The 12043-nt window shown below is 40.7% G+C and overlaps 1 protein-coding gene across 1 annotated transcript in view; it reads right to left on the reverse strand.

Moving 5' to 3' along the window:
- ARHGEF38 (Rho guanine nucleotide exchange factor 38) overlaps positions 1 to 12043 on the reverse strand; it is a gene marked incomplete at its 3' end in the record, with an annotated part of 154567 nt that overhangs the window by 54715 nt on the left and 87809 nt on the right. The window lies entirely within an intron of this gene.

Below are 12043 nucleotides of genomic sequence, written 5' to 3' on the forward strand. Positions count from 1 at the left end.
AGCTTAATGGAGGTGGGCAAGAAAAGAAAGCTGGTTTTCTTAGATTATGCCCTTGGTTAGTATGCAGTGTTCTGGAGTAAACAAAGATAAACAAAGAAAAACAAAGGGCATTGCTCACTACCTGGTTCTATGCGGGTAAGTCATCACCCACTGCAATTGCCCACCCTGAGAGGAATTCAGGATGAAAAACAGGATGAGGCACTCGTCGCTTTGGATAAACAGACCCTCAGATGGTTGGGTGTATATCTCAGGAAGCCTTTCACTCACCCCAGATTCTTACATCTTCCCATACAGAGAAAAGCACTAAAATCATTAACTTGGGATATCTGTTCTTTGTGACTAGCAGTAATCCTTCAGCAAGATGTATGTTTGATTGCGTGTATTTCCTAGCCCAAAAAGTCATATATAAACTGGCTTCTCCCCCACCTCTTTGGAGTCGTTTCCTCAGAGCCACTGAGAGGTCGTCTCCTTATAGCCCTCAGTAAGTCCCTGAATAAAACTTAAACTCACAAATCTTACACTGTGGGTTTTTCTTTGACACCAGTTAAAGGCTATACTTTAGAATCAGTCTGTCTGGGTTCAGGTCAGGCTGTGCTACAGACTTGGACAGATTATGACTTGGACAAGTTAGTTTTTGCTCTCTGAGCCTGTTTCCTCATCTATAAAATGTGGACAGTAATAGATCCAATTGCACAGCGTCATCATAATATTAAAGAGGTAGGGTATGTAAAGTTCAGATTATAGTACATACGTAGTAAATGCTCAAAATGGAGCAGTTATTGTCAATTTGTTAGAGGCATGAAGAATGAAATTTTGGGTTCTAGGTAAATTATTTTTCGCTATTTATTTTACTAACATTTCCTGAGTTAGTCTGAAAGGCAAGCAGTGGATTTGAGGGAAATAAAATATTTTCTTTTATGTGATAATAGAAAGAACTGGTCATTATTCCTTTTAAAAATCAATTGCATAATACTATGAACCAGTGTTATGACCGTTCATAAAGCAACCTGGGCTAATTATGTCCAGGTATTTAAGGAATCCTTTTTGATATATGATAAAATTGGGTCTATAACTGATGACTCAAGTACATATTGGAGAATAGTTTGATTTAATCACCACTTCATCACATAAAAATGCATCCACTATCCAACCCAGAACGTGTTAAGATGATTTGGGAGACACAGAAGAAATATGTGGTAGATCTGCTCCCAAAAACATTGCCAGTTTGGGGTTGATAATGATTTGGGACTGAGCTGATTGGAAGTGATAATGGACCTGCTAATCTGGGTCTCTTATAGTAACAAGTCATTCTTCCTACAGATATAGAAGTGCACTTTATATTTTCAACAAGTTTTGCATATATTAACTGTTTAACTCCTGATACATATGAGGAGATAAGAGGTTATTTATCCATATTAAATAAGGATGGACAAATCTGACTTTAAAACAAAGAAATGATTTTTCCAAAGTCCTGTCAGGAGATGGAGAGCCAGGATTAGAGGCCATATTCTCCTCATTTTTCCCTTAGATTTTAGCCCTCCCCACATCAGAGTTCTGCTGGACCCTGGACACAGTGATGCAGTTGCCTGGAACACTGGACTCAGAATCAGAAATCACTGTCATTTAGGATTTGTGAAGTAACTTCTGGAATGACTTTTTTTTTTTAGGAGTTGTAATAAATTTGGAGATCTTTAAAGGTAGAAATTATATTTTAATTTCGCTTTCAATGAGTGATCTTTTTGCGGTACGTGGGCCTCTCACTGCTGTGGCCTCTCCCGTTGCAGAGCACAGGCTCCGGACGCGCAGGCTCAGCGGCCATGGCTCACGGGCCCAGCCGCTCCGCAGCATGTGGGATCTTCCCGGACCGGGGCACGAACCCGCGCCCCCTGCCTCGGCAGTCGGACTCCCAACCTCTGCGCCACCAGGGAAGTCCCGGGAATGACTTTTAAAAAAAATTCTTTGAGCCTCAAATCTCTCATTTGTAAAATGGAAGTAATAGTTACATTTGAGATGAATTTGAGAATTAAATGAAATGTGGACGTTAAATCTCCTGGCACTGACAAGTTCCTCTATAAATGTCACTTACTTTCTAATGCTGCTCTACTATCTCCAGAATTGTAACACTAGTACTTTTATTTTTTATTTTCTTTTGCTGTACGTGGGCCTCTCACTGTTGTGGCCTCTCCCGTTGCGGAGCACAGGCTCCGGGTGCACAGGCTCAGCGGCCATGGCTCACGGGCACAGCCGCTCCGTGGCATGTGGGATCCTCCCGGACCAGGGAACGAACCCGCGTCCCCTGCACCGGCAGGCGGACTCCCAACCACTGCGCCACCAGGGAAGCCCCTAATTTTTCATTTTTTAAAATTTATTTTTAAAGATTTTTTTTATGTGGACCATTTTTAAAGTTTTTATTGAATTTGTTACAATATTGCTTCTGTTTGGCTTTTCAGCCACAAGGCATGTGGGATCCTAGCTCCCCGACAAGGGATTGAACCCACAACCCCACATTGGAAGGCGAAGTCTTAACCACTGGACTGCCAGGGAAGCCCCATTAAATTTTTATTGGAGTATAGTTGATTTACAGTGTTGTGTAATTTTCAGGTGTACAGCTAAGTGAATCAGTTATATATATATATATATATATATATATATATCCATCCATTATTTTTCAGATTCTTTTCCCATATAGGTTATTACAGAATATTGAGTATAGTTCCCTGTGTTATACAGTAGGTCCTTGTTAGTCATCTATTTTATATATAGCAGTGTGTATGTGTTAATCCCAATCTCCTAATTTATCACTTCCCCCCACATTTCCCTTTGGTAACCATAAATTTCATTTCGCCATCTGTGAGTCTGTTTCTGTTTTGTAAGTAAGTTCATTAGTATCATTTTTTATTAGATTCCACATATAAGTGATATCATATGATATTTGTCTTTCTCTGTCTGACTTACTTCATTTAGTATGATAATCTCTAGGTCTATCCATGTTGCTGCAAATGGCATTATTTCATTCTTTTTTAAGGCTGAATAATATTCCTTTGTATATATGTACCACATCTTCTTTATCCATTCATACATTGATGGACATTTGGGTTGTTTCCATGTCTTGGCTATTGTAAGTAGTGCCACAGTGAACATTGGGGTGCATGTATCTTTTCTAATTATAGTTTTCTCTGGATATATCCCCAGGAGTGGGATTGCTAGAGCATATGGTAGTTCTATATTTAGTTTTTTAAGAAATCGTCATACTGTTCTCCATAGTGGCTGCACCAATTTACATTTCCACCAGTAGTGTATGAGAGTCCCCTTTTCTCCACACCCTCTCCAGCATTTACTGTTTGTAGACTTTTTGATGATGGCCATCCTGACCAGTGTGAGGTGATACCTCACTGTAGTTTTGATTTGCATTTCTCTAATAATTAGTGAAGTTGAGCATCTTTCATGTGCTTTTTGGCCATCTGTCTTCTTTGGAGAAATGTCTACTTACATCTTCTGCCCATTTTTTGATTGGGTTGTTTGTTTTTATGATATTGAACTCCCTGAGCTGTTTGTATATTTTGGAGATTAATCCCTTGTCAGTTGCTTCATTTGCAAATATTTTCTCCCATTCCGTGGGTTGTCTTTTTTGTTTATGGTTTCCTTTGCTGTGCAAAATCTTTTCAGTTAAATTAGGTTCCATTTGTTTATTTTTGTTTTTATTTTCATTAAAACACTGGTGTTGGGCTTCCCTGGTGGCGCAGTGGTTGAGAGTCCGCCTGCCAATGCAGGGGACGTGGGTTCATGCCCCGATCCGGGAGGATCCCACGTGCCGCGGAGTGGCTGGTCCCGTGAGCCATGGCCGCTGGGCCTGCGTGTCCGGAGCCTGTGCTCCACAACGGGAGAGGCCATGGCAGTGAGAGGCCCGCGTACTGCAAAAAAACCAACCAAACAAAAAAAACACTAGTATTTTTAAAGTATTACATTATTTTCTAATTTCCATCCAGCCAATAAAAGATGTTTCTTTCCTTTCATTTATGGGATTTCTCTGTGATTAAAGTTAGACTCTGTGTGTGTGTGTGTGTGTGTGTGTGTGTGTGTGTGTGTGTTTTGCTTGGTTGGTTTTTGTTTTAGTGCTTTTTTGGACTTGTAAGGAAACGCAGTGACTGTGAAAATTTTTGGAACTGAAGGGATAAGGGATTCTTGTTAGGTTCCTGGAATTTTACTGAATTGATCCTTCTGCCAGTGGAGGTCTTACAGATTCACTCTTCACGACAGTTAGCAACACAAATAGTAAGAAGGAGAGTAGTTACAAGAGGAGAAAATAAAATAGGACAGTGGCTAAATTTAGGGTTGGGCGTAAGAGGAGGTGAGCCTCCCAGTCACAGAGGCAGGTAGCAAACAGGAGCGAGGGCTTTGGCTGGGCAAGGGAGTCAAGGCTCAGATGAGTTCAGCAGCAAGTCAGGAAGAGAGGATCTGAATACCCGCAGCCCAACATGGGATGAAATTGTAAATATGTGTGTTCACTACAAAGCAGCTCAGAGTAGAGACAAAGGATGAAAGAGGTCTGGACAACCTCATAAATCCACAGTAGGATCAAGTCAGATAGTCAAAACACAAAGGACAAAGGCATTTATTTTGCATACAATGAAAACATTAATTGTAAATTCCCTTATATTTTCTTTAACAGAAGTGGTCTAGTTTGAAAGAATTTATAGCTCTCTCCTGAACCACAGAGTTGAATTTTTTACTCTTTTCCAAGTAAAATTCTGTTGGGCCTCTAATAACAATGATTAAAGTTAAAAGATATTTAAGCACTCTAATTGAAAGTCATTTATTCACCCAGAGGCCAAGTATAATACTGGGGGGCAGAATATTTGATTCCCCTCCCAGCCCTACCAATGTATGCTGCTTCATAATAGTGCAGATGAAGCGATACGTCTTGCAGCAAAAAAAAAAAAAAAAATTATTCTGTTTCCACGGTAACGTAACTCTCGGCTGCATTTCTTCAGTGGTGAAGGACAACTGTTCTGTCTACTGTATGTGGGTTTGAAAGAATGATTAGGATTGGAGAAGGGACTGAGCCAAGACCAGCTAAGGTAATTTCCCTTCTGGCTGCCTGTCACAAAATCACCAGAATCCTCTGAAATAAATCTAACTATCGTGTGCTTCTTTTTCAAAATTCTACAACCCAAGACTTTCTGCATTGGCTTCCCCCCAGGATAACTGCCATACAAAAGGAGGGGAAAAAAAGTGCACCTTTTCAAATGCCCTCAGTTACGTCCTTTAAAAACAGCTTCCAGGGATATTGAACACATTTTATGTCCTGGCATCTAATGTAAACTGTCACTAATATAAACATATGTGTGTTCCTCTTCTTGGCCCACCTCTACTTTACTTGCAGACCCTCATGTCCCATCCCCAAGGTGTACCATACCAAGTGATAGGCTTCTATATTATTCTGACCCAACTACAAGATGAACTTCCCCTACAGGTAAGTAAGCCAGAGTGAAACCAACAATATCCAAGGGATCTCCCTGCAGTAGGCCTTGTTTAGGAAAATGGCATAAAAGGGAGTGAAGAAATTATAGTCTTTATTTAGTTCAGCCTTATTTGATAACTATTTAATGAGTGACTATTATGCACTGAGTACTTTGGTAAGTACTGCAGACACAAAGAACCAACACTTACCTCAGGTGACTTATGGAGGCCAGTAAGGGAGAGAGAAGAGTAAATTCTCATTTCCCATGCTATGTGAAAAGTATGACAGTAGCTATAAAACACAGAGGGTGATCCATTCTGCTCTTGAGAAACTTTGAGCTCTTTCCATAACAGTCTGCCCTTGAAATAGGAGTTATGAGTGAGTGCAAAAGTACAGAGATGCATGGAGGGAGCAGGTTCTGCTCAAAAACTGCAAGTGGTCTCCGATGGCTGGCTGGTGCCACACCTGGGGGGAGGTTTCAGAAGAGGCTATATAGGTGAGTAGGGGCCAGATCATGAAAGACCTTGTGTATAATTAAGAAGCCGGAACTTTAGCCTGAAGGTGATGGAGAAGCGCTGATGGATTTTAGGCAGCAGATTAATATGATTAGATTGTATTTTAGAAAGTTTACTCTGGGGTTAATCATATGAATGATGGAATTTGGGGGAGGAGTTAGGGAGACTGGAAAAGAGAAACCAGTTGAAAGGCTTCTATAATAATGTAAGAAATAAATAATGAGGACTAAAACAGAAAGTTACGGCAGTCAAGAGAGAGTACTCTAAAATCAACTGCCTGGTTTCAGATTCTGGTTTTACCGTTTGCTGTTGTGACATTTGGGAAAATTACCTGATTTCTCTTTTCCTTAATTTCTTCATCCAAAATATGGAATAATCATAATGGTAGGGTTGTTTGCAGATTAAATGAGTTAAAATATGTAATGTAGTTATATCAGAAGGTGGCATGTGCAAATTCTCATTAGATGTTAGTTTTAACCACTAAAGCAAAAGCAGGGAGGAAGGAGAAGAGAGAGAGAAAAAAAATAAGGACATTGAACATGTGAAAGATGAAGAGGATAACTCCAGGTATATCTCAGGAATTCAGTTTCAGTAAACATGTGGATAGACAATGAGGACAAAATAGAGTGTTTTAGTGGGAAGACAAAGAGTTTAATTTTAGATGTACTGAGTTTGTCACCCATAGTATATTCGAGTGGAGGGCCCTTCATGAAATTGGATATATGAGTCTGGAATTCAGGAAAAAAAAAAGATCTGGAAGAGAGATGTAGGTATGTAAAACCTGAGTAGTAGAAACCATGAATTTGATATGGTCATGCAAGAAAGTCCATGGAGTGAGAAGAGAAGAGGGCATGAGGAACAAACGCTGGGAATACTAACACTCAGGGGAGCCTAGCAGAAAAAGAGTCTGCAGAAAAGTTTGAGAAGTTACAGCCAGAGAGAAAGGAGAAAAAACTAGGGTGGGTGTCAGCAAAGCCAAGGATAAAATAGTGAGAAATACTGCAGAGAGAGTGAACAAGTTTGTGAGTGACAGAGCCTGTTATTGTCCCCCAGTATCAGTACTCCCCCTTTTCTATAACGATGAATTTTGGGCTGCCCCAAATAAAAACTACATTTCCCAGCCTCCCTTGTAATAGTAGTGGCCATGCAATTAAAGTCCACCAATGTGATATATGGAGAAGTGTCCTATGACGATATCCAGGAAATTTCTTTATGACGTAGCTAGCTCATCCTTTACCACTTCTTCTCCATACTTTCATTTGTTCTGCTACCTGGAACTTGAATACTACCTTGTCCATGAAGGTAAGGCTGAGTGGAGCTGTGAGCCAGAAGAAGCTTATATCCCAGAGAACTTTGTGGAGCAGAGTTGCCATTCAGGCCTAAAATACATGCCTTTATTTACTTTTTTATTTTTTAAATGCCAAATCTATTTATTGAAAACCACAACAATAGAACAGAATAATTTCTAGCTAAAGGAAAGGGAAAAAAGCAAAGATGCCTGTTCTTAAGTATTAAATCTTATCTTCATGAGTTATTTATGTTGGTTTGCTTGTTTTTTAAAAATTTTATTGAAGTATAGTTGATTTACAATTTTGTTTAATTTCTGTTGTACAGAAAAGTGACTCAGTTATACATATATATTCTTTTTCATATTTTTTTCATTATGGTTTATCACAGGATATTGAATATAGTTCCCTGTGCTATACAGTAGGACTTTGTTTTTTACCCATCCTGTATATAATAGTTTGCATTTGCTAATCCCAAAGCCTTTAGACTTTTACATAATAGAGAAATAAATATCTATATTATTTAAGGTAGTAAAGTTTTGTTTTGTTTCCTGTTTATCCCAGCTGAACTTTATTCTAATCAATAGTTTTTCTCTTCTCCTGTAAAAAAAATAATATATATATATATATATTTTTTTGAGAGATACCAGTTGAAGGCCCTCCTCTTTACCATAAAATTTTATTCAAAAATTCTATGAAAATATTAAATGAACTGTTGCATATGAAGAGTATTATGAACTGAATGTTTGTTTCCCCCATAAAATTCATATGTTGAAGCTTTAACCCCAAATGTGATGGTATTTGGAGGTGGAGACTTTGGGAGGTAATTAGATATATATGGGGTCATGGGAGGGGGACCCTATGATGGGATTAGTGCAGTTTTAAGAAGAGGGAGCTTTCTGTATCTGCCATATGAGGATACAGTGAGAAGGCAACTAGCAAGAGAGCTCTCATCAGGAAACACATCTGCTGCCATCTTGATCTTGGACTTCCAGACTCCAGAACTGTAAGAAATAAATGTCTGTTGTCTATAAGCTACTCAGTCTTTGGTAATTTTTAATGGCAGTCCAAACTGACTAAGACAAAGGGTTTAAAGTAAGAAGTTACTTGTTTTAGCAAGAAAAAATATGTAATAAATTCAACTCTAAAAACCAACTACAACGATGGTAAAAGAGAATTTTAGTTAAAATCTTAAGCAGTCAAAGGGTACAAACTTCCAGTTATAAATAAGCACTAGGGATGTAATGTACAACATGATAAATATGATTAACACTGTTGTATGTTATATATAAAAGTTGTTAAGAAAGTCCTGTCAGGAATAAAGACGCAGACATAGAGAACGGACTTGAGGACACGAGGAAGGGGGAAGGGTAAGCTGGGATGAAGTGAGAGAGTGGCATGGTCATGTATACACTATCAAATGTAAAACAGATAGCTAGTGGGAAGCAGCCACATAGCACGGGGAGATCAACTCTGTGCTTTGTGACCACCTAGAGGTGTTGGATAGGGAGGGTGGGAGGGAGACGCAAGAGGGAGGAAATATGGGGATATATGTATATGTATAGCTGATTCACTTTGTTATACAGCAGAAACTAACACACCATTGTAAAGTAATTATATGCCAATAAAGATGTTAAAAAAAAAAGTCCTGAGTTCTCATCACAAGGAAAAATTTTTTTCTATTTCTTTAATTTTATATTTATATAAGATGATGGATGTTCTCTAAACCTATTGTGATACTTCACGATGTAAGTAAATCAAATCAGTATGCAGTACACCTTAAACTTATACTGTGCTATATACCAATTATGTCTCAATAAAACTGGAAGAAAATATTCTCAAGCATCAATTATGATCTAAGATCTATCCCAAAGAAACTTCTGTAGTTCTAAGTAAAACTTGATTGTCAAGACAGAGCATTCAGAACACAGAGAAGGGGGTGGGATGACTCTGAGGACAGAGGGTAGGTATGACCCACTCTGGGGAAAGAGGGTCTGAGATCTGGGCAGTGAGCCTCTGGCTGTCACCTCCCTGAGTGAGGGAATATGCCATCCCCAAGTGAAAGAGCTTTCCTGGCAGCTTTCACCCAGACTGACTAGGAGAGCTCCCCATGGTCTGCCTCTCCTCCTTGGATGGGAGCCCAGCCTTCTTGGATGGGACTAAACAAGGCAGCAGCTCAGCCAGCCAAAATGCCAGATCATGTACATGTTTTCTTCCTTTCATTCTTAGCCTCCTTCTGTTCTCCAGGGGAGGGCAACATGAGGAGGGATGTGAGAAGAAAGAGGTTGGAAGAGTAAATGCTGCTTACAGAAGCCACTATCCTTTGCCTTTAGTCTCATTTAGTTCCTGCCTCACTTGGGGATAACACTGGCTACTAAGGGGTACTCAAGGGACCCTGGTTAGGGTTATGAAATTCAAACCAAACCCAGGTGCCAAGTGGAACATGCTGCCATGGGATTAAAACAAGCATGTCTCCTGAGTATCAATTTTATGAAGATATTTGAAGAAAAATTATTTTCATGTGAAAAAATAGAATGGAAAATTTATGTGAATTCTTAAGACAAAACAAGACTCCAAATTATTTCATGCCTGTGGCTGGGGCTTTGGGTCACAACTCCACGTTCCCTGAGGCTCTCTTTTGGCTTCAGGAATCTTTCGGTAAAAAATTTTCAGACGTACTGCAGTAAGATAAATTCAGAACAATGTGTTCATTGGATTTGACATTTCTGAGGTCTCTGATGACATGCTAACAGCAATTTCAGAGAAGTGGTTTTAGGAGGGAATGGTATGAGACCAATAAGGGTAGCTTGACCATAAAAAAAAAGAGAGAGAAAGGAAGGGAGCCAAAGTGAACTGTGGGGTCCTGTCCCATGACCACTGCTGTGTCTAGTGCCAGGGAGGAAAAAGTCATAACTGTGGTGGGGTCTCTCAAAGGAGAGGCCATTCCATCACTGAGGCACTACCCACCCAGCACATTGGGAGTAGCGGGTGGCCTGGCAGCTGGGCAGGACAAACTGGGGAGCATTAGTGGGTGGTAGAGATGGACAGTGTAAAATACGTAATAAGACCTGTATTAGGAAGAGCTGGGGTCCCCTTCTGTGTCCAGAATTAGTGATGCTATTTGGAGAAAATCAGGCTCTTACCTTTTTCATCTGAACAATGAGGTGGTTGGATTGGTTGCTCTTTAAATACTAGTCCGGTGCTAACATTCAAGAGTAAAGCTGTTTATCTTGATGGTAACTCGTGGTCTCTTCAGGAACGTTTTTGAGTTCCTGGATACTTTAACTTCAGGTGGGAACCTTTATAACAACCAGCACATTAAGAAAGCATTCGGGGCTTCCCTGGTGGCACAGGCTGGGAACCCGTCTGCCAATGCAGGAGACACGGGTTCGAGCCCTGGTCCGGGAAGATCCCACATGCCGTGGAGCGGCTAGGTCCGTGCGCCACAACTACTGAGCCTGCGCTCTGGAGCCCGCGAGCCGCAACTACTGAAGCCCACGCTCCGTAACAAGAGAAGCAACCACAAAGAAGAGTGGCCCCTGCTCGCCGCAACTAGAGAAAGCCCGCGCACAGCAACCGACCCAATGCAACCAAAAATAAATAATAAATTAATAATTAAAAAAAAAGAAAGCATTGGTTCTCTGAGAGTTGAAAGTTAAAAGGTTTCCGCTGGCTAGATTGGAAAAAGGTGCAATAACTTTTCACTCCCCAAGATTTAAAACGCCGAGGACCCCGTTCTTAGGCCAACTCATGACACCCCATTTATCCACCTTAGTAAGAACATCTCTTAAGAATGCTTGCCTCTACCAGTTGCTCTACACCACCTACCAGCCTCTGGAAATGGCACGGGAAAAACCACAGGCAGACCCGGTAACAACAAGAACAACGACAATTTCTGCGATCCCTCGGCATGCCAGCCAGTGTCCTGGATACATATCACTGTCTCTGTCATTCATTTCATTCATTCAGGAAGTACTATTCTAGATGCTGGTGATACAACAGTAACAAAACTATTCTAGATGCTGGTGATACAACAGTAACAAAACAGACAAGAATACCCCCCTGCCATTGGAGCTTGTGTCTTAGAGGTGTACACCCTCTGTCTCACCCTTCTGTCATGGAGGGCTGACCATCCCCACTGGAAAAATGAACAAATGAATCAGCCTTCTGTTGCCAGTTGCTTATCCATTCTTCCATCTTCCAAACTAATACAATTTGGACCAGCAATGCACCCATTTAAAACTACTGACCTTTCCCCCAGTCTCTGGCAGTTAGAGGTGGTCGAATGTGTGTGTGTGTGTGAGAGAGAGAGAGAGAGAGAGAGAGAGAAATGGAATAATGTGTGTGTCAAATGAAATCATGAGATATAGGTAGAAGTCACTGGGAAAGATTTCTATTCCCCCAAAATGAAAAAAGCCTCAGGAGGAGGTGGTTTTGCTCTCACTACCAGCAGGAAGCACGCTTGGCAGTGGACTAACCGTCTTGAGGCCATGAAGCCAAACACCACAAGTTAAGTACTAGGAAGGAAGAAGCTGGAAGAAACTAGTAAGCAGCTGTCTCAGTCCTGGACTATTGAGTGATGGATTTCTTGTTATGTGAGAGAAAAAGTCCTCTTTTGGTTAAGTCCTTTTGGTGAAGTTCCTATTCCAGGCAGGCAAGGGCAATCCTCACAGATCCAAGTGACCTGCCCCAGCCACGGAGGTAGCGGTGGCAGAGCCAGCGTTAGGGCGCAGATCAGTCTCCCTCCAAAGGCCGAGCTCTTGCTGGGCTCTTGTGCACCC

Source organism: Leucopleurus acutus (assembly GCF_964270905.1).
Source record: "Leucopleurus acutus genome assembly, chromosome: 4".
NCBI lineage: Eukaryota > Metazoa > Chordata > Mammalia > Artiodactyla > Delphinidae > Leucopleurus > Leucopleurus acutus.